This window comes from Ambystoma mexicanum, chromosome 2q (genome assembly GCF_040938575.1).
Source record: "Ambystoma mexicanum isolate Mex_15411 chromosome 2q, UKY_AmexF1_1, whole genome shotgun sequence".
NCBI classification, from domain to species: Eukaryota; Metazoa; Chordata; class Amphibia; order Caudata; family Ambystomatidae; genus Ambystoma; species Ambystoma mexicanum.
The window spans coordinates 730,510,179-730,538,005 of record NC_090924.1 but is presented as its reverse complement, the minus strand read 5'-3'; positions in this window follow the sequence as shown (position 1 = coordinate 730,538,005).

The following is a 27,827-nucleotide window of genomic DNA, read 5'->3' as shown; positions in this document are numbered from 1 at the left end:
TCATGAACATTTGAACAATCTCAGCATCCAAGACATTAGATTACCGCTAGCGTCCCACTGGCAACAATATCACCAGGTAGACAACGCAAAAAGACATTAAATTCATTGGACTCAAACAGATTCAACCACATCTGAGAGGTGGTGACAGAGAATTGATGCTACGTCAACAAGAAGCCAGACTAATCTGCAAACTACGGTGTCTTTCTCTTGGCTTAAATCAGGAGCACAAACTTAATGTCTTTTTATAAGTGTGTTTGGAGTGCTTATGCTCTATACTTAACCTTGAGTTGCCAATGCGATATATATATTTTTTGTGGTATTTAGCTACAAGTTTGGAGAAATATAATGCCCGTAACACCATGATAGGGCAAAAGAAATGGGGAATAATATGTTTGTTACACGGAGTCAGCAGTTTTGGTATTTACAATTGGAATGGTACTGTCAACCACTATGTAACTCATGGACTGTTTATGCATAAATATAGCGCGTTCTTAATATTCATAAAATAATTGGTATATACTTGCTTTAGATGTCCAGGTCAATGTGCCTTGCCATTCATTGTATTTAGCCGCCCGCGTAACTCTCTCCATAATTCGAGTCGATCACATGATTATATATGCATTAAGCTTTTCACCGAGGCGTTACTTCAGATGTGCCGATATGACTATGTGCACACAATAATCTGGGTCTTAGATAAAGATAAATTCACAATAGTATAATCACGCTGCTACTACATATTCAAAACATTTTGTCTGCCGAGCAGAGCTCTTCTGGGAAACCTTTCGGTTGCCCAGGAACAGGGATCAAGTGTCAGGTCACCTGACTGGGTCCTTGTTCATGTTGCCTAGCTACCAATGTCACTACAGATGCAGTCTCATTGACTGACGGCATCCGCCATTGTGCACGAGTCTTTTGAGATGTATGCCGGTGAGTACGTACTAAATACTACATGTGGAGGACACCATTTTTAGGCGTTTAACATGCCCGTAAGGATTACCTATAGATACACTTTACTAGATACTGATCAGGAATCTTTATGTTTATATTTTCAACCTTTCAGATTACGGCCAAATAACTATTAGAGGGAAACCGGTCTGAAATCACTGTTTCTGTTAAGCGGTCGCTAACGATTCTGCAGCTAAAATACCATACAGGTACAAGCCATTACTTATACCATTTTCAATATATAAATTATAGCGATACCGATGCAAATATGTCACAAACTATACACTAAATGTGCTATTTGCGCATATGTCACAAACTATACACTAAATGTGCTATTTGCGCTCTTTCTATGTTTTAGTGGCCAAACAAATAGATAATAATAGCTGGAATTTTCAAGAACTAACATATAGAAACCAATCATACTCATAGGTAATTATAAATCTTTTTGTCACTTCTACGGGAATAAAAATTTGGTGAATTCTTAGAAACAAAACCGATATATTGAAATAGAATCTGGGCAATTATAACTGTCACCAATGAGTCACTAATTTCGGTTTATACTAAGCAAATGGTGCAATCTTTGGGCTATTAGAGCATAAAACCGCACTTATAGGTAATCAAATATTAACTCACCGTTCTACGTGAACCAATATCTGCTGAACTCCTAGGGACAAACTGATATAATGGAACAGAATCTGTGGAATTATAATGTTTACAAAATGGGTCATAAATTATGTTTTTTACTAACAAATAGTGCAATTTTTTGGCAATCTGTGTGCAACAACTAAAACATGGGATATATCTAATAATGCTTTTTCTGTTTTCTTTGTCTCTGGGTTTTATTTTCTCCACTCCCCTCTCTGCCCCGTTTTTGTCTCCCCACTCTCACCTTAGGGGAAATAATTCTCGAAATGCTCTAAAACTTAGGTTTTGACAAATAATAATAATACAATTTGTTGCAATATTAATTTGTTATGCGCCCTGAGGACGACCTTTTGTAGGGTTGAAACACGTGTCGGCATGATGTATGTGGTATTTGCATCCACTAAACTTGTATGTTGACTTTGATTCAGGCGTGATGTATGTGCTATTTACATCCACTAAACTTATATGTTGACATTGATTCAAGCGGGATGTATGTGTTACTTACATCTACAAAACATGTTTGTTTATTTTGACATTGCCAATCTGTATGAATAACAATACAGAAGTTTAAATACTTACTTTGACTCAAGGTTTTTTTTCTCATTATTTTCTTGAACTACCAATACACCATCTATTATTTGAGTGGTTAAATGCATATATATGACTGGATGGTAGAGCGCAGCCTGTGAGGTCAGTACTTACGTGTTAGAGTCAAGGTTGGAGAGCAGGTCTTCACGGATGCTCAGGAGAGCAGTTTCCGTGCTTCTGGCAGATCTGAAGCCAGACTGATGGTCATGCAGACAACCAACAGATTCAGTGTGGAGATTAAGCTGGGAGATGGCCAGTTTCTCCAGGAGCTTGCCCAGGAAGGGAGTGATGGAGATTGGGCAATAGTAAGCCGGGCAGGTGGGGTCGGCAGCGGGTTTCTTAAGAAGAGGGTGTACAAGGGAGTGCTTCAGGGGGGATGGGAAGACTCCAGTGGTGAAGGAGTGATTGCAGAAATCAGCCAGGGCAGGAGCCAGGGAGTCGATGTGGTCCTTGATAGTTTTGGAGGAACAGGGGTGAACCTGTTTCGACAAGACTTTCATAGATCGGACTTGTCTAAAAACCTCATCTGCAGAGAAAAGGGGAAAGGCAGAGAAGGAGGGAGGGAGGGAGGGGTGGCTGCAGAAGGGCCAGGGGAGAGCAGGGAATAGAGGGAGGATGTTACACCTTTCAGACGCTGGTCTGTGGTACACAGGAGGCGGCTATGTGGAGCAATACACCGTTCTACAATACAGAGGGCTGCAGAACCCGGCTGTACGAGTATCAGCAGTCTAGTTTATTCACGTTGTCAACTGACGCCGGCAGCGAGTCACGTGACCCTATTAAAGGACCGTCAACATTCTCCTCAAAGCGTTGCTACTGTTTTCAGAGACGCTCCGTAAGTTTGTACCTAGGGTTAATCCTATCCTGATGACCTTGCTGCCTTTCTCTACTGTACTCACCCTCATGTTTCTCCCTCTCTCGTCCCAGAGTTTCTTTGCCGTGCAGTCTCTCTACAACTCTTCCGAGTCAACAGGCACTTCCAGGTTCATCTGTGTCATCCGATCCTTTACGCTCATTCAAACGGGCAGATTACCGTAGGATTCAGACCCACTCTCTTACAGTGAGTTGTCCCTTCCCTGGAGTCTCTTTTCTCTTGCTTATTCCCATTACTCACCCATTCCGTCTTACAGGAACCCTCAGAGCCTTCGGGGTCAAACTACACAGACGGATTCTTACCTAGCATTCTTCAACTCCTATTCTAAGTCTAGTCCGTGTTGGAATCTCGTAAGAATTCTCCTTTTTCCTGCCTTCTTTGTTGCATACTTTCATATTCATACGTCACTTACCTGTCCGTTCTTTATCCCTGTAGAAACTGAGCCTCAGTCCGCAGGGATTTCACACGTGAAGGAGTACCCATCACCCGAGAGGCTTCCACCAACGTCATCCAGGGTTTTATTCCCCAGAGGGTTTCCCTGGGGTTTCCCTGGGGTTTGTGCTCCTCCCCCGTTGGCATTTCAGTCCCAATAGGGGTGCAGGATTCACCGGGAGGCTCTTACCTTCTGCAGTTGCTGCTCTCAGGCCGACAATCTGACCAGGTTAGTGCTATTGCATTATATCAGGGTTAATATATTTCAAAGCTGTCTTGAATTTAAAGAAGCATCATCAGTAGATTAACCGGTTTTATCCATCGGCATTAACAGTTTAAAAGAGGAAGGCGATAGGAGGAGAGTGGGGACAGGATGTCCTGTTTTTTTTAAAATGAAGTGAGGAGCCAGGCGGATTCTCATGACAGGGGCAAGGATATCAAGATTATCAGATATAGAAGAGTGGAGCGTGGAGAGGGCTGTGTCAGGGTGAGAAGGTGGCAGTGAAAGCTTTAACTGACACGCGTGTCACGACCCACTTCCTGAAACCCCCCCGGCAGGCCCATGGGCCAGGAGGGGTCTCGGCTCGGGCCCCCAACAAGCTTAGGCATCCTTTGCCTAGGCCCTCTTGGGGCCAGTCCTGGCGCCTTTCGCGCCAGGCTCATACTTAATGAAGACTTGTGCTTGGGAACTACTTTATTTCAATGCCAGTCAACATGGAGCCATCCACATAGCTTGGCTCCTTGGAACCAAGCTATGTGGTATAGTGTTTTGGGTGTGGTAGCCTAGGGACTATTTTACCTTGACTACTTTCTTGATGCTATTTAAACCACACCCGACTTGGAGCAGGCGCTTTGCATTACTTTGCAATCCTGCAACGTGACGGTCATCGTGTTCAGCAGCATCTGCGAACCTCGGAAGAACAGCACCTGAAAAACAAAAGGGACATCGTTATTAGCAGCAGCTTACCTGTGATTCCACTGCTAGCTGCCCTCTGCTCCTGCAAACAACATCCAAGGAACCGCGAGCCTCCCGGACCGTCGGATCTGCAAAAGGAGAGAAACAAGACATTAGACATTTACAATTGTACCGGCAGTTTACCTCTCAAGTCGCCCATCGACCAGCACCGCCTTGGGACTTCTTGCTCCGGGTGAGCACCGCAACCTACAGGAACAAAAGACAACAGGTTAGCAAAGGCAAGGCATCATAGCGCTGCGTATAGCGCCTACTTACCACATCAAAGCGCTCTCGAAACACCATCACCTGCCGGTGAGTCCAAATTCAGCCAACGTTCCACAGCGAGCTTCCGCGCACCTAAGGAGAGAGAAAAGACATTATTGAATCCAAGAAAGGCTTACAGGCCGATCACCATATTGCTAAGAAAAAATAACAGCAAATTTGCCTGGACCGAAGAAGCAGAGAAGGCTTTTCAGGAACTCAAGAAAAGGTTCACCTCCGCACCAATCCTGCAATTTCCTCGCCCCGATCTTCCTTATATCGTGGAAAGAGACGCTTCCAGCATAGCGATGGGAGCTGTCCTCTCGCAAAGAGATCCAGTAACAGGCCAGCTATATCCAGTGGCCTTTTGGTCGAAGACATTTTCTCCCACGGAGATGAATTATGCCATCACGGACAAAGAACTCTTGGCGATCAAATCCAACCTTTAAGCCTTGCGGCACTACCTTCTGGGGGCCAGACACACTATTACAGTTATCACAGACCACCGAAACCTGCAATACCTTAAGACAGCTAAAGCCCAGTCTTCACGCCAATTGCGGTGGGCCCTTTTCTTCAGCGAATACGACTATGTCATCACCTTTTGACCATGGGTCAAGAATGGAAAAGCTGATGCACTCTCTCGTATAGGCACTGATGACTTGGTATATACGCCCCCAGATCCAGTCCCCATCATAGCGGAAGACAAGCTCTTGGGCCTCACTACGGCCTTAACCCAAGTTGAACTGAGAGATAAGATTCAACGAACCTTGAACCCAGATGCCTTCTTCGCATGGCAAGCGCAAGGAGAACAATATTCCATTAAAGATCACTTACCCTTTTTTAAGGATCGGTTGTATGTACCCACCAAAGACTTACAACAACAAATTGTTGCTAGTTATCATGATTCCCTGATCGAAGGGCACCCAGGAATCACCAAAGCTCTAGCCAAGGTAAAACAGAACTTCTGGTGGCCTGCCGGGCGAAAGGATGTCATTCAATATGGTCAGTCCTGCAGAGTCTGTGCGCAAAACAAGTTGCAAAAACAAAAACCATCCGGTCTTCTGCAACCTTTAGACATTCCTCCCACTCCCTGGCACACTCTTTCCCACGACTTCATCACTGACCTACTTCCCAGTCAAGGGTTTAACACCATCCTGGTAGTCGTGGACTTGTTCTCAAAGATGGCGCACTTTTTTTCACTCAAAGGCCTCCATGACGCACCCACTCTAGCCAAAGTGTTCCTGGATGGCATTGCAAAACTACATGGCTTCCCATCAGTCCTGATCTCTGATCGAGGTAGCCAGTTCATCTCCAACTTCTGGAAAAAATGTTGGGCAATGGCACAAATTGACGTCAGGCTATCCACTAGCCATCACCCCCAAACGGACGGTCAGACCGAGAGGACCAACCAGACCCTCGAACAATACCTACGGTGCATGTTACACCATGAACTAAGAGACTGGAAAGATTTGTTATGGATAGCCGAGTACGCATATAACAACTCCTTGCACTCCAGTACCGGACAAACACCCTTTTATACCCTTTATGGTAGACACCCACGTACCTCAGAACTAGATGTACCAACAAATTTGGAAATGCCAGCAGTAAAAACTCTTCACACCAACATCACTCAGGCTTTCAAAAAGGCCAAAGAACATCTTATTTTTGCCAAAGAAAAACAAAAGCAATTTGCCGACCAAAACCGGAATAAGGCCCCAGACTATCAGGTAGGAGACAAGGTTTGGCTGGCTGCCAAGTTTGTACCCATCAAGGGAACCCGGACTTTTCAACTCAGGTACTTAGGACCTTACACCATCAAGGCAATTATCAATCCAGCGGCCATCAAACTAGACCTACCACCTAACCTACAGATTCACCCAGTATGTAATGTGTCCCTATTAAAACCGATGCAGCCCGGTACACGGATTGGGACACCATCAAAACCCATACTTATTGATGGAGAACCAGAATTCGAAGTCAGAAGCATCTTGGATTCCAAGTATTCGAGGGGAAGGTTATACTACCTAGTCGATTGGAAAGGATTTGGACCCCAAGACAGATCCTGGAACCCTGTGAAAACATTCATGCACCACGTCTGATCAGAACATATCATCTCAACTTTCCAACTAAACCAGGGCCGGACAGAAGGAACACCTTGAGAGGGGCCTTGGGGGGGAGTGCTGTCACAACCCACTTCCTGAAACCCCCCCGTCAGGCCCATGGGCCAGGAGGGGTCTTGGCTCGGGCCCCCAACAAGCTTGGGCATCCTTTGCCTAGGCCCTCTTGGGGCCAGTCCTGGCGCCTTTGGCACCAGGCTCATACTTAGGGAAGACTTGTGCTTGGGAATTACTTTATTTCAATGCCAGTCAACATGGAGGCATGCACATAGCTTGGCTCCTTGGAACCAAGCTATGCGGTATAGTGTTTTGGGTGTGGTAGCCTAAGGACTATTTTACCTGGACTACTTTCTTGATGCTATTTAAACCACACCCGACTTGGAGAACACGCTTCACGTTACTTTGCAATCCTGCAACGTGACGCTCATCGTGTTCAGCAGCATCTGCAAACCTCGGAAGAACAGCACTTGAAAAACAAAAAGGACATCGTTATTAGCAGCAGCTTACCTGTGATTCCACCGCTAGCTGCCCTCTGCTCCTGCAAACAGAATCCAAGGAACAGCGAGCCTCCCGGACCGTCGGATCTGCAAAAGGAGAGAAACAAGACATTAGACATTTCCAATTGTGCCGGTAGCTTACCTCTCAAGTCGCCCATCGACCAGCACCGCCTTGGGACTTCTCGCTCCGGGTGAGCACTGCAACCTACGGGAACAAAAGACAACAGGTTAGCAAAGGCAAGGCATCATAGCGCTGCGCATAGCGCCTACTTACCGCATCAAAGCGCTCTCGAAACACCATCACCTGCCGGTGAGTCCAAATTCAGCCAACGTTCCACAGCGAGCTTCCGCACACCTAAGGAGAGAGAAAATACATTATTGAATCCAAGAAAGCCTTACAGTGTAACAGTAATAAGACCTACCTTAAAGACTCTAAAGGGCAGCATCAGTGAAGTAACTAGATCGCACTCGCTCACAAAGGACAACGCGCCCCTGCCAAGAAGGCAGGACAGAGAGCACCCCAAAACCCATAACAAGGTGAGGAAAGGTCCGGGGAGGGGCTGCAGGCATACGGGGTGTTGGGGGGCTCTTACCCCAGTTGCCCAGTCTTGAACATTGCCCACTTGTTTTCAGGCAGACTTCCCTGCTGATTATACCAGGGAGCGGCTGAGAAGGGCACCAGAGTCCCCACAGCTCGGTGGCGTCCCCGTGGATACCAGGTGAGCGTAACAACGCGCTTCATGTGTCAGATGACCGAGAAGCTGGGTGGCAGTGATGGAGGTGGCTTGGCCTGAGGGGTAGGGAGAGTGAGGTGGGAGGATAGGAGAAAGTGATCACTCCAGAAGAGAGGAGTGGAGAGAGGGACAGAAAGGGGAAGGTCTGAGAAGATGAGAACATCGAGAGTGTGCCCTGCAGAATGAGTCGGGCCAGAGGGGAGAATGGTGAATGAGAGAGATTCGCAGAGGTCTCGAAAGAGTCCAGAGGGGGGTGTTCCCACGGGGGCGCTGATCTAGTCTGGATTACTGCGGTCTCTTCTAGCGTGATGCGCAGGACCCGGAACACCGATTGGACAGGACCTCCAAATCGTGCTTCCTTGGCCCGTAGGAATATCCTTCTGCAGATGAGAAAGGGGATTAACAGTCTGCAGAATGGTGTGCTAGCTCCCCCTTGCCCCCTCCGTTCCTCTCTATTCCTCCAAACCCGGTTTAAGCTCACCTTATGGTTTGGAAGGTTGAACTCTCCATCCTGCTTCTGGTGCAGGGGCGCGCGTTCGTCCAGTTACTTCACTGGTTTTCAGAATGGCGCTGGCAAAATCCACTTGACTTTCCTGAGCGATGCGCCGTAAGTATGAAAGTTCAAAGTTCAAGTGAGGCCCCCTTTATGCTGTCTTTCTCACCTGTGATCTGTCCTTTATTTCAGGTGCAGAATGAAGGCGATGCGTCGAGGGGTTAACCTGCCGAGGTGAGTAGTAATGAGGGCGATCCCTCTAGATGTCCTTATCATTCCTCTGAAATGTCTCTAGTCCTTTCCCCATAGGGGCCGGGGTACGGTACCTGCCAACGGGGCGGCGCCGACCCGAAATGTGGAAGAAAAGCCGGTAAGTATTATGGCTGTTAATCAGGCTTTCCTTCTGTGTGTCCTTCTGCTCACCTTTTGTTTCTTCCTCTCTCCCCTAGGTGCAGAGATGTGACGTCCGATGCTGACAGCCGCAATGGAGCCGGGAGATGTCTCGAGGACAGGACAGGTGAGTGAAGCGTGGCGCTGCAGCGAGCAACGTGATGCTTTTAAATTGAAGTCTTCCTTCAGGGATGCTGGCGAGAAGATTCCGGATGCAGGTAAGAAGCTTGAAATAATCCTTGGTTTTCACCTTTTTCTTCTCTTCCTTCCTTGCAGGTCTTCCAGGTTCAAGACGGGCGTGGCTGTAGTCCAGGAGCAGGAGCAGACACGGTGAGCGTTAAGCTGCAGCAAGCAGAACAACGCGAAGCATGAGCTGCTGTCTGGGCGTGGCTTAAATAGCCTCCAAAGAAGCCCCAGGTATGTATCCTTCCCCAACTAGGTATGTATCCTTCCCTGGCCACGCCCGAGTGAAAAAATAGTCCCTATGAAAAAATAGTCCCTTTCAGGTCTCAGGGAGGCCTGAAGCGTGCAGCATGGTCTGCATCAGGTAAGTGCACAAAACACCTCCCTTTATGAGCCTGGCGCCTATGGCGCCAGGACTGATGTCCAACATGAGCCTGGCGCCAAAGGCGCCAGGACTGAGTCCAAAGAGTCCCTATAAGGGGCCGCTGGGCTTTTACCCGAGGGCATGATGCCTGTTTCCGGGGGTGCTGGGCCTGGCCTGATGCTCCGGGGGTAGGCATCATGACAGCCCTCCCCCCCAAGGCCCCTCCCAAGGTCGTTCCTTCTGGAGGTTTCGGTTTGTTTGGGAAATTCCGATTGAACCTTTTTACCAGCCGAGGTGCATGTACGTGATCACTGGGTTCCCAAGACCTTTCCTGAGGCCCATACCCTTTCCAATCAATTAGATAGAAAAGCTTTGATTTTAAGATTTTGGAATCCAAAATGTTCTTTACTTCGAATTCTGGCTCTCCATCTATCAGGATTGGGTCTGGTGGCTTCTGGTTCCTGGTTGTACTGGTTTCAAAAGTGACACATGAAAAACGGGGTGAATCTGCATGTTGGCTGGTAGATCGAGCTTGACTGCTACTGGGTTAATTATAGCTTTGATTGAGTAAGGGCCTAAATACCTTGGATTAAAAGTTCGAGGTCCCTTGAGCGATAAGTGTTTGGTAGCCAACCATACTTGATCCCCAATTTGGTATGGAGGCGCCTCCTTTCGATGTAGATCTGCATTCTTTTTGTATTTCTCTTTCGCATGTTGCAAATGTGCAGTTGCATCCTTGAAGGCTTGAGTTATCGTAGAATGCAAATGATCCACTGTGGGCATTTCAAGGCTCGAAGGTGAGTCCAAGTCTGAAGTACGAGGGTGATGTCCATATAGGGTAAAAAAGGGGCTTTGACCCGTTCCAGAGTGTATCGAGTTATTATAAGCATATTCAGCCACCCACAGAATATCCTTCCAATTACCCTCCGATTGGTGCAACATACATCGTGGAAATTGTTCAAGGGTCTGGTTCGTTCTCTCCGTCTGACCATCGGTCTGTGGGTGGTGGCTGGTTGAGAGTCTTACGTCGATTTGTGCCAGCTGACAACACTTTTTCCAAAAATGAGAAATAAACTGGCTTCCCCGATCGGAGACTAGTATGGACGGGAATCCATGCAAACGGATGATATTCTCGAGGAATTCCTTGGCAAGAACAAAGGCTGAAGGTAATCCTTTCAACGGAATAAAGTGGGCCATTTTGGAAAATAAATCTACCACGACCAGAATAGTATTGTAACCATTACAAGAGGGCAGGTCCGTGATAAAATCTAGTGACAGGGTGTGCCAAGGTGCTGGTGGAATGTCTAAGGGCAGAAGAAGACCGGCGGGTCTTGTCTTTTGACCTTTGTTTTGGGCACAAACTCCACAGGATATCACGAAAGATTTAATATCCTTTCGCCAGGAAGGCCACCAGAATTGTCGCCTAACCTTTTCCTCAGTTTTGGCAATGCCAGGATGTCCTTCCATCAGGGTGTCATGATGACGGGAAATAAACAGTTCTTGCAATTCCTTTTCTGGCAAAAATAAGCGTCCTTGGAAGTAAGGTAAGCCATCCTTGACTGAAAAGTTAGACCCCTTTTTGATCCAATCCTGCAAGACTGAAGAGTCCAGGACTTGTTTTACTCGTGCTTGAATGTCTTCAAGGGTTTGTAAAGTGGTTATTCCCAAAATTCTTTGTTCGGGAATTATCGGCACAGGTTCTGAGTTTGTGTCTATTTCTTCCATTCCAATTCGGGATAGAGCGTTCGCCTTACCATTCTTAGAACCGGGGCGGTAGGTGATTACAAAATCGAACTCAGCAAAGAACAAAGCCCATCGGAGCTGTCGAGACGATTGGGCCTTGGCAGTTTTTAAATATTGTAAATTTCGGTGATCAGTGATCACGGTGATGGTATGCCGGGCGCCGAGGAGATAATGCCGCCAAGCCTTAAAGGCGGACTTAATGGCTAATAGTTCCTTATCGGTAATCGCATAATTTATCTCCGGCGGTGAGAACTTTCTGGACCAAAATGCTACGGGGTGCAGTTGGTTGGTTTCAGGGTCTCTCTGAGACAGGACAGCTCCCATGGCTAAGCTGGACGCGTCGGTTTCGACTATATATGAGAGATCAGGACGCGGGTGCTTCAAAATAGGTGCGGACGTGAACTTAGCTTTCAACTCCTGAAAGGCCTGTTCGGCTTCCTTGGTCCATTCAAAACGTTTATTTTTTCGCAAGAGTGCAGTGATGGGTTGCACCACACGTGAAAACTCCGGGATAAACCTGCGATAAAAGTTGGCAAATCCAAGCATGCTTTGGACACCTTTCACTGAACTAGGTGATGGCCATTTGAGGATGGCATCCGCTTTCCGTGAATCCATTCGGACCCCTTTAGGTGTCAGGATGAATCTGAGAAACTCAACCTCGGTGGTATGTAAAACACATTTTTCCAGCTTGGCAAACAGTTTGTGCTGGCGCAGTTTCTCTAGGACGGCCCTGACATGTTTTCTGTGATCAGATTCCGAAGAGGAGTACACAAGAATGTCATCGATATATACACGATAACACAGGCATCGATGAGTTCCCGAAGGACATCATTCATGAAGAATTGGAAGGCAGCAGGCGCGTTGCACAACCGGAAAGGCATCACCTGGTATTCGAATAGTCCATATTTTGTACAGAAGGCCGTTTTCCATTCGTCGCCTTCTTTTACTCGTACCAGATGATAAGCCCCCCGGAGATCTAACTTGGTGTATACGCAAGCGTCCTTCACCTCGTCAAGGAGTTCAGGGATCAGAGGCAGAGGGTAACGATTTTTAACAGTTATCTGGTTCAATGCGCGGTAATCGATACAAGTCCTAAGGTCGCCCTCTTTTTTAGGCACGAAGAACAAAGCTGAAGATGCCGGGGACTTTGACAGGCGAATGAAACCATTGGCGAGGTATTGATCTAAATATTGTCTCAAATGCAGATTCTCAGGTTCAGTAAGGGCATAAATCCTGCTACAAGGGGGTTGTGCACCGGGCACCAGATCGATTTGGCAATCGTACGATCTGTGGGGAGGTAACGTGTTGGCCTGTTCCTTTTGAAAGACGTCCTGAAAGTCTTGGTACTCTGGAGGTAGTTGCACGGGGACAGAGGTTACTGATGCTAGATTAATCTTTGGATTTTCTGGGTAGCAGGTTTGTGCACAATCCGGGAAGGTTATTCTCTTCGCTCGCCAATCAATTCGAGGATTATGTGTCTCTAACCAAGGGACTCCGAGAATAAGCTGAAACTGTGGAGCCTTGATCACATCAAACACAACTGCCTCCCGATGGCCATCCGGACCTACAAGTGTCACCTCAGCTGTGGAATGTGTTACCGGTCCAGAGGCAATTTCGGTTCCATCTACAGTGGTGATGACATCTTTGCTGGTTTTAGGACGCAGAGGGAGGTTTATCCTAGAGACCAATTCTCGATCCACATAATTTCCTATAGCCCCGCTATCGATGTATGCCTTTATAGCATGCAACCGTTTTGGCTGTTCCGGATCTATGAGGACCATTGGCACAATGAAATGCGAGGTCTGAGAGTTAGTTTTCAAGCTCGGCAAGCGGACCCCTACGCTTGCCGGGCGTGGTTGTTTCCCGATACAGAGTTTCCATGGATTTTATCAGCGGCTCCTACCACCTTCTTGGGCGGCTTAACCGGGCAACCTCGTAGAAAGTGTCCTGAGGACCCACAATAAAGGCATAATTGCATCTGTCGTCTTCTTTCCCGTTCTTTTTGAGTTAGGGGTCCTTTAACTCCTCCGATTTGCATAGGCTCCGAGGCATCAGCCCCCTTGGGGTTAGCGTGGGTTTTGGCCCACACCCGGGTTTCAAACTTGGACCGATCTGCTTTTCTGTTTTGCAGCCTGTGATCCAACTGGACCATTAAGTCTATATATTCATTGCATTCTTGGGGCGGATTTACAACTTGTTCCAGGACATCTTTAAGTTCTCTGCGTAGACCTCGATAGAATAACGTGATTCTTTTATCCTCTGGCCAACCAGTTTCCACAATTAGTCTATTGAAGGTTGCAATGTAGGATAGAAGGTCTTGATTGCCCTGTCGCAGAGATAGAAGTTCGTCATCCAGAGCCTGTCCCTGGGAATGTCGAGCAAATAACCTTTCCATGCTTGTTCGAAATCCGTGAAAATCACAAAGAATCGGGTCATCTTGAGTTACCAGTGGGACTGACCAATCGGCAGCACAGCCGCTGAGATATGACAACACAAAGGCTACCTTGGTCTGATCATTAGGGAAGGCCCCGGGTCTGCATAGGAAGTGCAAACGACACTGATTCATGAATACGGCGAATCGTTTGGGGTCCCCAGCAAAGCGTTCGGGTGGGGCCAGCGGCATGTTTGCAGGTAGATTAATCAGCACAGGGTTACTGGAAACCACAGGAGTGGGGTTCCCCCCGGAACCGGGTAAAGGAGTTTGTCCAGCTTGACCTTGCAAAAGCTGTCTAGCCAGGTCATCAGTCCTTTCCCTTGTTACAATCACTTCTCTTCTGAGGGCATTAGTCTCTTGACGAGGGGCGTGTACCTCGGCCCGTAATTCCCCCAGTAGTTGGGCCAGTTGGTCAGTCTCAGAAGTTTCCATAGCGCCTGGGTGGGAATTCGTAGGGAGGCTTCGCGTTCTGTAACGCCCACCTGGTTCCCACGGGGGCGCTGATCTAGTCTGGATTACTGCGGTCTCTTCTAGCGTGATGCGCAGGACCCGGAACACCGATTGGACAGGACCTCCAAATCGTGCTTCCTTGGCCCGTAGGAATATCCATCTGCAGATGAGAAAGGGGATTAACAGTCTGCAGAATGGTGTGTTAGCTCCCCCCTCCCCCCTCCGTTCCTCTCTATTCCTCCAAACCCGGTTTAAGCTCACCTTATGGTTTGGAAGGTTGAACTCTCCATCCTGCTTCTGGTGCAGGGGCGCGCGTTCGTCAAGTTACTTCACTGGTTTTTAGAATGGCGCTGGCAAAATCCACTTGACTTTCCTGAGCGATGCGCCGTAAGTATGAAAGTTCAAAGTTCAAGTGAGGCCCCCTTTATGCTGTCTTTCTCACCTGTGATCTGTCCTTTATTTCAGGTGCAGAATGAAGGCGATGCGTCGAGGGGTTAACCTGCCGAGGTGAGTAGTAATGAGGGCGATCCCTCTAGATGTCCTTATCATTCCTCTGAAATGTCTCTAGTCCTTTCCCCATAGGGGCTGGGGTACGGTACCTGCCAGCGGGGCGGCGCCGACCCGAAATGTGGAAGAAAAGCCGGTAAGTATTATGGCTGTTAATCAGGCTTTCCTTCTGTGTGTCCTTCTGCTCACCTTTTGTTTCTTCCTCTCTCCCCAGAGATGTGACGTCCGATGCTGACAGCCGCAATGGAGCCGGGAGATGTCTCGAGGACGGGACAGGTGAGTGAAGCGTGGCGCTGCAGCGAGCAACGTGATGCTTTTAAATTGAAGTCTTCCTTCAGGGATGCTGGTGAGAAGATTCCGGATGCAGGTAAGAAGCTTGAAATAATCCTTGGTTTTCACCTTTCTCTTCTCTTCCTTCCTTGCAGGTCTTCCAGGTTCAAGACGGGCGTGGCTGTAGTCCAGGAGCAGGAGCAGACACGGTGAGCGTTAAGCTGCAGGAAGCAGAACAACGCGAAGCATGAGCTGCTGTCTGGGCGTGGCTTAAATAGCCTCCAAAGAAGCCCCAGGTATGTATCCTTCCCCAAATAGGTATGTATCCTTCCCTGGCCACGCCCGAGTGAAAAAATAGTCCCTATGAAAAAATAGTCCCTTTCAGGTCTCAGGGAGGCCTGAAGCGTGCAGCATGGTCTGCATCAGGTAAGTGCACAAAACACCTCCCTTTATGAGCCTGGCGCCTATGGCGCCAGGACTGATGTCCAACATGAGCCTGGCGCCAAAGGCGCCAGGACTGAGTCCAAAGAGTCCCTATAAGGGGCCGCTGGGCTTTTACCCGAGGGCATGATGCCTGCTTCCGGGGGTGCTGGGCCTGGCCTGATGCTCCGGGGGTAGGCATCATGACAGGGGGACAGGAGGCATCCAGGTGATGAAGTCTCCAAGAAGGAGGAGTTGAGTGGTTGAGGCCAGGAGTGAGGAGGAGAGGTCCGGCCACTCCGAGAGGAAGGAAGAAATCTGACCAGGTGGCCGATAGATAGTAGCCACAGTAAGGGAATGGTAGGGGAGAGAGAGAGCCTGCAGATGGGGCATTCAAAAGAGGAGTAGGCCTGCATAGGAGTGACAGAGGCAGGAATCCACTCAGGGAAGACAAGGGCTACACCCCCACCAGAGCGGTTGGGCCTGGGCACGGAGAGTATCTTATAGCCGTCAGGTAGGAGCATGTCAAAGCTGGTGACAGAGCTGGCTGTGAACCATGTCTCAGTGAGACCGAGGACATCGAGGTCAAGTTCTTCAAGAAGGTGGCAGATATCAGAGGAATGTTTGACAGTGGAGCGAGAGTTAAGAGTGGCAATGTGGAGAAGGTTGCCCCCCTTGAAGGACTTCAAGGGAGGGGTACAGATCAGAGGTATGCCCTGCAGAGGTGTAGAAGGAGCCTGAGAGAGGGCAGAGAGGGAAGGGGGAGGAAAAGGTAGCCAAGGAAAGGGGGGGACAGCAGCAGAAGAAAGGAAGTTCATGAGGTGCGGGATGCATCTATCAAAAAGGTGCAGGTTGGCCTGGGGGCCATGGACCAAGACGGTCCCATTAGAGTAAACATTAATGATGACCTTAGAAGAGAGGAAGAAGGCCAAGAGGGCGTTCCAACGGGTGCCACCATTAATGGGAGAAGAGGCGAAAGGAGAGAGCAGAGAGACCATATGAAGGGTCCATAGGTCTGGCGAAGGCACGACAAAGAGGATGTCAGTGAGAGTTTCCTTGGAGGAGGCACTTGTGTAGGTGTCAGTGATAGGGAGGCCTGGGTTGGAGATCAGGATGTCCTTTTTAAACTTCTTCCTACCAGATTTAGTGAGGAGAGCATGATAGTCAATAGAGAAGCAGTTAGAAAAGATAGGAGAGACAGAGAGCACCAGAGGGTGGGTGGGAGAGGAGAGAGGTGAAAGGGAGAGGGGGAGACACTAGCGAGGACAAAGAGTAGGCAGGCAAGACAGCGAGAGGCCAGCAAGTTGAGCAATAAGACAAGCTGACAACACTCAGGATTAAGGAGCTCACAAAAAGCACATTATTGTTAAGACTGGTGAGACACACCTAAGTTTGAGATTCCTGAATGGGGGAGAAAAGGGCTAGTTTTCACAACACAAAGATTTTTTTAAATACTGGTACAGTGCATATTATAACAATACAAGGAGAAACGCACCCAAGTTTGAGATTCCTGAATGGGGGAGAAAAGGCCTAGTTTTCACAAAGTAAATATTTTTTAAATACTGGTACGGTGCATATTATAACAATACAAGGAAAAACACACCTACATTTGAGATTCCTGAATGGGGGGGAAAAGACCTAGATTTAATGATGCAATTTTATAGTACTCAACATTACAGTCACTATAAAACAGCCGGGAGTGAACCACCTGCAGGTGGGGGGGGGGGGGTGGCAGGGTAGTAGGAAGGAAGGTGACTGGCTGCTGGCGTCCCCTGCGGACACCTGCAGACACTAACAGGGAGCGCCAAGTAGGCAATTCAGTTATTTTGTGGAGTACCCAATGTGGAGGTTTTTGATAAGATCTGACGCAAACTGTGCATATCAAAGAACATTTATTCAATAACACTGGTTAAAACTACTAACTGCATGGTGAAGTAACTTATCGAACTGCACACATGGGCCAAAAAAGTGGCCCACTTTGACCAAATAAACTGCCCCCACAATAGCATTTTGTATTTTTGGTCCGGGCGTTTCCCTATTGCCGTATAGGCCACTCCGAGCCTGTAGATGAACAAAGTTTAATAACTGTCCGCTTTCTCTAGTTTGTGCTATGCATATTTTTCCACATGAACATTTTAAAGAATGTCTGTAAAGCTTCAAAGGATATGTTCACCTATGGTTGGATGTGGCACATATTCACGTTTAGTGATGTCGTTACAACAGCTACATGATAAACCAGGAAATTTACCGTATTTGGGAATAATGAGAAATTACTGATTTGGTTTCATTAAAGGTAAATCAGCTTGAATTAATGTCTGAAATATTTGCAAAGGCTTGTAAACACAGAACAGCCATTTCTAAATCACATTGTAAAATAGACCAATATTTCTATGTAATAATTTTTATTCCATGACTTGATGCTCCATACCTCAAAATAAACTTGATTGAATCCTCTTTAGTGCTTCCTCTCCTCTTAGTTATAGCTTAATTTCTTAAGATTGCGTTAACCCTCTTTACAATTTGCATCCCTGTGAGCTGTCTGACTTGGGTTGATAAATCTATATATAAAATAATGCTGCCTTTTAACAGAATGCCAATTTTCTCATGGGGCAAAACGCAATATGTTCAGCTAATTTGCATACCTATAGTGCATTGTTGTGCAGCTCTGATGTTTAGGCAAATGTCCAGTGTTGGCTGCTAGGTGGCGCTGTGCATGTGTGGCTTTTTAGTTTCAAATTGTTTACTCTATGAACAAATGTAAACAATTCCTAACTGTGCTGCTAAAACCTTTGTCAAATTAACTCTCCGAGATTCTTGATGTTTGAAGTATTTATTGTGGCATATAGGTTAACATGATAGCATAACAACAGTCTATCTCACTTGCCAGCCTCCTGCAACTGAACTCTCTGGAGGCTTCTCATCTGTAGGCTCCACATTCCCATTCCAGGAATGGATGTGTGCTGTTCACTCTGTATGCAAACTCTATAGCAGGCTTTAAGGATACTGTGGTGAATACAGTGTGGGTGCAAGAGATGAGTGTATAATATATTTCCCTATACTTCGAAGGAACTCAAATTATCCTGTCTCTCTCTAGCACTTGTGACAATTGAGTCACCATTGGGCTGTTCACCCCTCAGAAAGGGATCCCCTGTTGGGTGTTGCAGCGTGCAATGAGAGAGACATTGCATACCCTATTGTATGAGGTGCGGGTTGAGGGAGGACCAACCCTGATAACTCTAATGGGTTGATTCTTAGCACTCAAAATGTAACCTAGTTGGATACTATGTGGCCTATCGCATTGTTTATGGGTACATTTTTCACTTCTAAACTGGGCAGCAACAATCCTCTGCTTCACTGTAGGTAGGGCTGAGTCACTTTCTTTACACAACCAGGTGTGGAGGGGGCACTTAAAATGTTTCAGAAATCTGCCCCTAATGAGGTAAAAAGGAGACTCTCCTGTGATGGGATGTTTATGGACCCTGTAGTCCATGAGTTTATCCATAACTCCTTACGTGACGGAACAGTGTCCCTTCTCCAGGAGCTGCATGGTATCCTTAACTACATGATTAAACCATTCCACCAGCCGTAGGCATGGGAATGATACGGTGATGTGGTATGGTGCTCAACTCCTATCCTGAGGAGAAATGCCTTCATCTCCCCAGACACCAATTGTGTGCCCTTGTCTGTGACTAAGGTCCTGTGAATGCCCTTCCTGGAAAACAGATCATCCAGAAAATCTATCATTTTCTCTGTTGTAATGTCTCTAACAAATTTAAACTCAGGGCAATGTGAATATTAGTCTAGGTCTACTATCGAAAACTTCATATTGAGGGGGGAGGGATCATAATGTGAAACAGACCTACAAAATCTACGGCTATATTTTCCCAGGGATTCCCGGGAACCTGTGTGGGAACATATGGGGACATTTGTATATGGAGTGCTTTGTCTTTTTGCTGACAATCCTCACAGCTAATGACGCAACGGTTACATGTGACTTTATCGAATAAAAAAACAAAGAATTAATTTTTAAAGTACCCAAAACATAGAAAAAAATAACGTGTGATTGACCCAATGTTGGTACTTTTTGGTTTGGATAAACAAGGGGAACAGTGGCACACCCTTCCCTCCATGGTTCATTTTCTGCTACTAGCGGCTAGAGCGTGCCTTGCAAGATATTGAAAGAGGAGGGGCCTCCCAACCTTAAAGGAATGGTCTGATACAGCAAGGGGCATATACCTCATGGAAAAGATCACTGCAGCGATCAATGGAGGAAGTTCAGACATAGAGGTGTAATTGCAGCAATTTAGTAACACCTTTGGGTAGAGACATTGGGTAACAGGTGTAGCCAGTATGACCAGGCTCGGCGCTGGCAGAAGCAAGAGCAACCACAGGACATACTTTGAGTTCTAATTGAGTTTACTTGATCACTTTATGTTTGAGACCCTTGTATTAAGTCAGAAACTCCACGTATCAGGGTAAGTATTTGAAGGAGTATTGGTGGGAGGGCATGATGCGGATAAGAACAAAGGAAAGGTCCAGTATTTGAATCAATTGCAGAGGTCTTGCACCCTCCATTTGGTTTGTAACTTTCTATGTTTTCTTGAAATCAATAAAATTTAATTTACAAAAAAATAAAAGAAAAATAACACATTTAGTTTTCCGTTGTTTTGGGGGGGCAAGCACCCCCTTTTAAAAAAAAGACTTTTCCCATACCCCTTAAACCACTTTTCCCATTCCCAACCACATTTAATAACCCTTCTATAATTCGTATTTTTTTTTCCTTTGTTTTGGATTCCTCCAAAATTGCATTCTTTGTTATCTGTTCGATAACATTTATTTATTTTTATTTATTTTACATTTCTTAAAGCACTCACACAGCCTCAGGCATCGAGGCGCTGTTACAGGAATTGTTTTTTTTTATTATAACGCGTTTAAACACCCAGAGGTTTCTAAGCGCGGACCCGTGGATCGAACCTGTTGCTTCGTGTCATCTTGCTTCCAAAGCGCGCACGTTGCCGCTGAGCTATCCTCCTGGGACATCACTGCATACCATCATTTTTTTACATGTTTCTTTTTTTTTTTTTTTGAACCCACTAGGAAAGGCCATGACCACTCTACATGTCTTTCAGGCCCACTAGTCTGGGCCATTGGCCCTGGCCCGTGAGCACAGCCTTCGACAGTGCCCATTGTACATTTTAATCTCATAAAACACAAATTATCCTGAACATGAATGTAAATACACAATCAAAAAGTGACCCTTCCTGGTACACATATAAATTGTGTACCCACACATAACACCCTTAGTACTGTGAAGAATCCTATGTATCCCTCACTGAAACCCTGCCTAAAGTCTCCTCCCAGGTAGCCAGGGAAAGGCAGATGCTTCCTGATCCTGACTTCGGGGGAGGTGTACTGCAGATCACCTGGGAGGAGACAGGGCCCAGGGTGGTGAGGCGATCCCGTGCAGTGAGACACAGTATGTGTCCTCTGACAGGGAGTGCCTTCCTGGGTTGCCAAAACAGGTAATGGCATATTGTCATTATACTGTTCCTAACTCACATATCAGATCTGTGACCCGGGGTACAAGCTCTGTTAAATCTGAACAAACTGTGTCAATAGAATGAGCTTTTGAGAATAAATACCTTCCTTACTCCCTAAGGTATAACATAAAGGGATCTAATGCCTTAAATCAGATGTCTTCCTCTGTAATAACCAGTCTTAACAGTCCATCTTTTAATGGGTTTAAGGGAACTAAATGTACCCTTAAAAAACAACTCAAAAGTTGAAAGTACTAACTTTACTGAAGGGTTACAAATCCCATAATCCTAGAAGTACTGGGACGAGGAAGAAGGCTGAAGAGGCATGCAGTTGTAGTAGTCAGTAATCAATGTGTACAAAGGGTATGACCTGTCCTCAAAACTTTATTCATGCAATAAATTCTTGCAATAATTATTTAAACCTTCAAAAGCATCCAGAAAAACAACTATCAAATATGTGTCTCTGGGAAAGGAACCATCCAACTACTGAGATGTGTCTACAGCTGCCTTTTTTATTTGGCCAGACATGTAGCTTTCATTCGTTGTTTTAAAAGTTAGAACAAGTTTGGCTCATTACAAACAAAAAGATGTTGAGATAATATGTGAAAACCAATCTGTGAATAATACATACAATCAACAACAAGAAAGTAGGGGCATAAACCCATCTATGTTTTATGCCTAATCACGTACCCACATAGGTAAGGCCTGAGTAAATATTACTTCATAATAGTCAAATCCTGTGCAGTAATTATCAGTTTGTTGGGTACTCTTTGCATAATATCACCTTTGCAATTGATATTTTCAATGCAACATTTTATACAAAGTTAGTAAAGCATTGTGTGTAAAAACTACATGTATTACATACTGATACACCTTCAGACACCTGATATATTCTGTGTATGTATCCTGTTACAGGTACAGGAGCGATTTTGAATTTCTTAGTCTAGTGGTCGAGTGCCAAAAATCAGGAGTCTGGTATATTGGTCTGCTTGTATGTGGAATTAAGACCTGAAAAATAGGGTCTACTAAAGCCTGGCGTTTGAGGGATGACCAAGAAACTGGTCGTAGTCAGTAATCAAGCCTAACAGCCCACACCTGTTGGCAGTTGGAAGGAGTGGAAGTGTCACGCTCACCTGGGTCTCTGCGGGAGCAATGGATTCCTCCGGTCTCTTCCTCTCGTTACCCCTGGGCTGGGAAGCTGACCTGCCAAAAGAATGGGTGTTTTAGAAGGTTTTCCGTAAAAAAGGCTTTCCTAACCTCCCTCCGCCCTCCCGGTGTCCCTAGTGTAGTGTATTCCATTACTTTGGGCGTGGCTCACCTTTTGGTTTAGTGTGGTGAGCTCTCCATCCTGCATCTGCAGGGGCACGGTAGTCTGGGGTACGGGACTAGTTGCTTCACTAGGTTCAGGTAGGTTCTGATGAAATACACAGTCTGTGGTATGTACCCAGTTACAGCACTGGGAATTGTTCATAAATTCTATTCACAGGATTGATTCCGAAGCTGAAGCTGCAGGTTAGTTCAACACGAGCGGAAGGTAGGTCCAATGGAGCCAGTTACTTCATTGGCTTTGCGCGCGTGTTGCAAGAAAAAAGGTGAGTTGTTGACTGTGGATATGCTGAGTGTAATATTGAGTTCTTTGTCGTTGCAGGTTTCAGGAACGGAGCTGCTAGCTGAATGCGGGTGCTGAGAGAAGAATTCCACTAGGCTCGCATATGGAGGTAAGTCACTTTGGTCACGCGGAAGACTCAAGGATTGATTGCATGCACGCTTACTAATTCTGAATTGTTTTCTCTTCTATCGTAGATCGGGTCCGGAGAGCTGGTCCAGAGCGTTGGAGTGAAGAGCAGAGAAGGAACTTGCCTCAGTCGAGATGAACAAACAGGTGAGAGTTCCACTGGATGTCCGGGTTGCGATGAAGCGGAAACAGGTAAGGATCCACTGGAGGTCCGGGCTACGGTGAACGTGTGTTCTAGGCTTCAGAAACCACACAAAGCATGGGCCAGTTCTTGGGTGTGGCTTATACAGGCAGCCACGCCCAAACACTAGAGTGTGCTACACAGTTCCATACACTTCCTGGAAGTCACACAGGCATCCATGTTGGAAGTACAGGAAGTGACTAGAAAATAACAGCTATGCCAGAACAGGCTTATGTGAATGATGTACATTCTAAGACTTCTTCAATGCATGTTTTGCTTGCCGGGCCTTTACCCATCTAGCCCCTAATTGTGTCTTCAGCTTTCCTCTAGGTGTTTGTGCCACTGAGGTGTGTGTCCCAATGCTAGTACCCATGACAGGAAGGAGCTGGAGTTGTGACTAGAAGGCGAGCTGTAGCAGTAGTAGCAGAAGGAAGAAGGCACGAGGCTGGCAAACCAAGCAAAAGTGGGAGAACAAGAGGGACTCCAGAACGTGGAGACAGCAGATTTCACCTGCTTGTTCTGAGAGGGTCCTGTTCTAACAAAACTCTGAAATACAGAAGCTGCGTAGCAGATGACATGCAGGAGAAAGGACTTTTTACATGTGAGCCTGATTGCCGTAGTTGCCGAGCTGCAGACGTGGAGGAGACTGAAGCAAGAAGTAATTATCCAACCCGCACAGCAAGTGTCTAAGAAGCCGGTGAGTGAAGCACAGCTTTGTAGCACATTGCGTGAGCCTTGCCAGCAACACTATCCAGCTCCTAGTTAACTTGCGTAAGACTTGAAATGCATGACGAGATTGAGTAGCATAGAAACCTCAACAGTTAGCAACTGATTAACGAACATTACTGGTTAATATATATTTTTAGATACAAAGCTAACTGCAACTGACCAGACCGGCCACAGATTATAAAACATATCACGCATACCAGAAAAAATGGATAGGTGAGTGAATATGAAATCGAATATTAGGCACATAAAATATTTAATTCTTGGGGTCTCACAGAGGGACCCAGTGCCTTAATCAGTGCCTTATCCCTCTGGAGACCCACTTTCCTAACTAGGATATTAGATTAACGCAGTGTTATTCTATCAACAGTTATGAACTCCCCTGACTATTAAGAAAAAATCAGGCCTTATGGCTAAAAAACAATTCGAAGGTTAGTACCTTAGAGCTTTTGATAACAGGAATTATGATGTATAATAGTTACCAATTAACTATGATCAAAGAATGAACATATTTAATCTAAATAATACAATTTTTTTTTATTTCTAGAAAAAGCATTGAAAAACCCAATATCTAAACATGAAGAAGGGTCGGGAAGACCCAAAACGCGTAGTTTAGAGATAGGAGACACAACCCTGAGTGCTCTCAGTGCATACTGTCATCTACTCCTATCAAGATATTTGGATCAATTAAAAACTAACAAAGAATTGTAACGTTGATGGATGTGTGAACCAAATATGAAACATTTCTTTGTAATATGATATGCATTTTTGACAAACTTATGTGAACTGCTCAAAAGAAGGTATACTGATGATATGTTGTTATTGTAAACTTCACAAGTATATGTTTAATTGCTAAATTAACTTGGTTCTATATCGATAAAAAATAACTTTTTGAAAGAAGAAAAAAAACTGGTGTAAATCCATTTAAATATATTGATTGATTACAAGTGTTTTGTAAATTCTGTGCCCCCGTTTGTCCCCTGTTGTATTTCGAGGGACCTCCCTTCTCAACATTTTTCTGCTACTGGTAGCACAGCACCAACAGGGAGCACCTGTAAGCCATTAATTAAAATTAGGTAACTTGACCCAAATCCTAGTTTGAAATAAAGAAAGTGAGTGCACCACCACAACCACACGATCATAGTATCTTCCCCTCTGAATACCCACCAACATCATCACCCAATCCCAATCGTGGTTCTTGAGGCTGAGAGAAGCCCAGGTCATTGCTTCCGTACTGCCGGAGAAATATGCGGTAAGGAGGAGAGGGGCAACGGAAGCTCATACTGTTCTATGTCTACCCATCAGGGGGCTCATCTGTTGCAGGGAAGTATGCCAACTGTGCCGCTGCATAGTAATATCGTAGGTTGGGTAGCCCCATCCCTCCCAGTCGGCGCACTGCTGATTATCACCACCTTGGGTATTTGTGCAGTCTTCCAGCGGCAAATAAATTGAAAGACTTTGCGTGTAAGTTGAGCAGGGGCTCGCAAGGGATCTCTAACGGGAGCGCTGCACATTGGTAGAGGAGCCTCGGGAGTACGTTAATTTTGCAGGGCGTGATGCAGCGCATCAGGGAGATTTTCTGAGTTCTCCACTGCTCTAATACCACCCCTAGGGCTTTGAAAAGCGGCGGGAAATTAACGCCATAGACGTCCTTTACATTGGATGGAATATGGACCCCTAAGTTGCCTAAAGCTTTACTTTCCCTTTTAATTGGGCAGCAAGGACACAGGGCCTCGATTTCCCCTGATGTCAGACCCACCCCCAATGCCCCGGGTTTGGAGACGTTGACTGTGAACCCTGCAATGCAGTGTGCCTGAAGGAATTGAAATCTTTGAGGGAGTGTTGCAGTTAGGACTGGGTGTACAACATCATTGGCGTAGAGGGACACCTTGTATTGCTTTCTCCCCACCATCACCCCTAAATAGTAGGGTATTGCGTAATCGCTGGGAAAGGGTTCCATGATGAGGGCGAAGATGAGCGTGGGTACGGGGTACCTCTGTCTGGTGCCACAGGTCAATGGGATGGGACCCGTCTGCCACTGGTTAACCCTTAGAGACATTCTGGATGAGTGGTAATTGGACAAAACCATAGTCTGAAACAGGGGCCCAAAGTGGAATACCTCGAAAGTCAGCCTCATGACAGCCCAGTTGACCTTGTCAAAGGCTTTAGTGGCGTCAAAAGCCAGGAGTGCCATTTTACTCTGTTCCGATGCAGCAACCTCTACCAAGTTCAGGGTCTGACAAATATTGTCCCCCATTGTTCTGCCTCAGATGAACCCGGTCTGGTCTGCGTCAATTATCCTGGTCAGAACCTCTGCCAGGCGATTGATCAAAACCTTTGAGTATAGGTTGGCGTTAATACTGAACAATAAGATCGGCCTATATGAGGCTCAATCTCTGGGATCTTTCTTCAGCAAAAGGATTATGGACGATTCCTGCATGGATGCTGTAGTAGCCCCGGTCTGCCGAAAAAAGAATTGAAGATGCGCTTGGAAGTTTTGGTAATATAGAGGCGTGAAGCCATCTGGGCCGGTGCTCTGGCCTTTAGGGTTTTAATCGCTGTATCTATCTCCTCCGCAGTGATAGGCCTGTCTAGGTCTTCCCGATCTGTCCCGGTATGGAGGTGGAGAGCTGCCTCTGCTATCTATTGCGCCTGCTCTGTCAGAGATCGGGTAGTGACCGACGTTGTCTCTTTCAGGTGCAGCTCAGCTTGCTGCAATTTAGCCTCCTGTGAATATTGTACTATGCATTCAGGGTCCTGCATCCCGACCACCCTATTCTGCTGCCTTACTTTGGGCTGCCTCCTGACCAGGAAGGTATCACCCTTGTTGTCCATTGCATAATAACCCTGCTTCGTCTTAGTAAGGGCCTGGGCCGTGTCCACTGTGAGGTGCGACTAACTTATTTTGGGCCACTTGTAGTGCTCTGTGCACCTTTGGGGACCATCTCTCTTTGAGCCTAGTTTCTGCCTTCGCGACCTCCCCCTCTAGCTGGGATTTAATTTCCACAGAACGCTTATGGTAGGCCGCCCATTGGGCTATAAACTCCCCCCTGATGACCACCTTCCTAGCGTCCCTCACTATCGAGGTGGGCCCCTGTACATTCTCCTGGAGTTAGTTCTTGATGGCTTGTGCTATACCATTCCGGAGGATTGGGTCATATAGTCTCTATGGGGAGTTGGGGCGGGGGCCGGATGGTGGATCCGGATCATTAGCCAGATTGCATGATCCGATAGACTTCTTGTGACAATCTCAACCTCCTCCATGAATGGCATTATTTGGGGGCTCGCCAGGAGTAAGTCTATGTGGGAGGAGGTGCGGTGGATGTGAGAGAATAATTAATAGTCCCGTGCCTCTGCGTGCCACAGCCTCCAAATGTCCACCGCCCCCATGGTCTTGAAAAGATGCAGCAACCCCAGCGCAATTTTGTAGTCACTTGGGGCCGGTGGATGGGTCATATCTACCAGTGGGTCCGGCACCCTGTTGTTAAAGTCCCCTCCGATTATTACTTGACCTTCTACAAAGGGAGCTAACTCTACCTCCAGCTCCTGCAAGAATGCCTCCTATCTCTCGTTCGGGCTATAGATGGCAATCAAGGTGTGTAACTGTTCAAACAGCACATCTGTAACCCCCAGGTATCTACCTTCTAAGCCCTGTTGGCTTTCCATTTCCACAATTGGTACTCCTCTTGCGAGGAGGATCGCAGTACCCCCTTTCTTGGTGTCACTGGAGGCCAGGAACTGCTTCGGAAAGTGCTTACTGCACAGCCTGGGGAAGTGTCAGGCATCAGATGGGTCTCTAATAAATAGCATAGTGCTTTCCAGGTCTATTAGTCGCTGCACTATGGATCTCCAATTAGACAGATAGTTCAGGCCTTTGACGCTGAGAGTCGTGAATACCAGCTTACGGTGCGGGGGGGGGGGGGTGCTTGCTGCAATATTGTGTCCTCTGTTACGGAGGGAGTAGCCGCGTGGGTTCATCCGTCATCTGGGACTGCAGCTCCTATACGCATCTAATAAAACAACATTATTTTAACACTAACAAACTGAAAGAGAACCAGTGCCAACTGTGCACTAGGTTGGACCCACTGCCCATGTGACCAGCGAGCGACATTGCCCAGAGGTCTGGTCATGTCCATGCGGAGCATGGGCTGAGAATTCTGTAGAGGCTTCTACGCCGATCCTGGTGCGTTGCTCTATGGGTGCAGCATAATTGGGTGGACATCATGTTTGGGGTCATTTGCGCTTTCAAGTGAGTTCCAAGTTTGTGGTACTTCCCCGCCACCGACCAAGGGTTGCGCAGGCTTTGGGTCTCCCCCCTTTGGGGGCGTCAACTGCCGCGCGGAGGT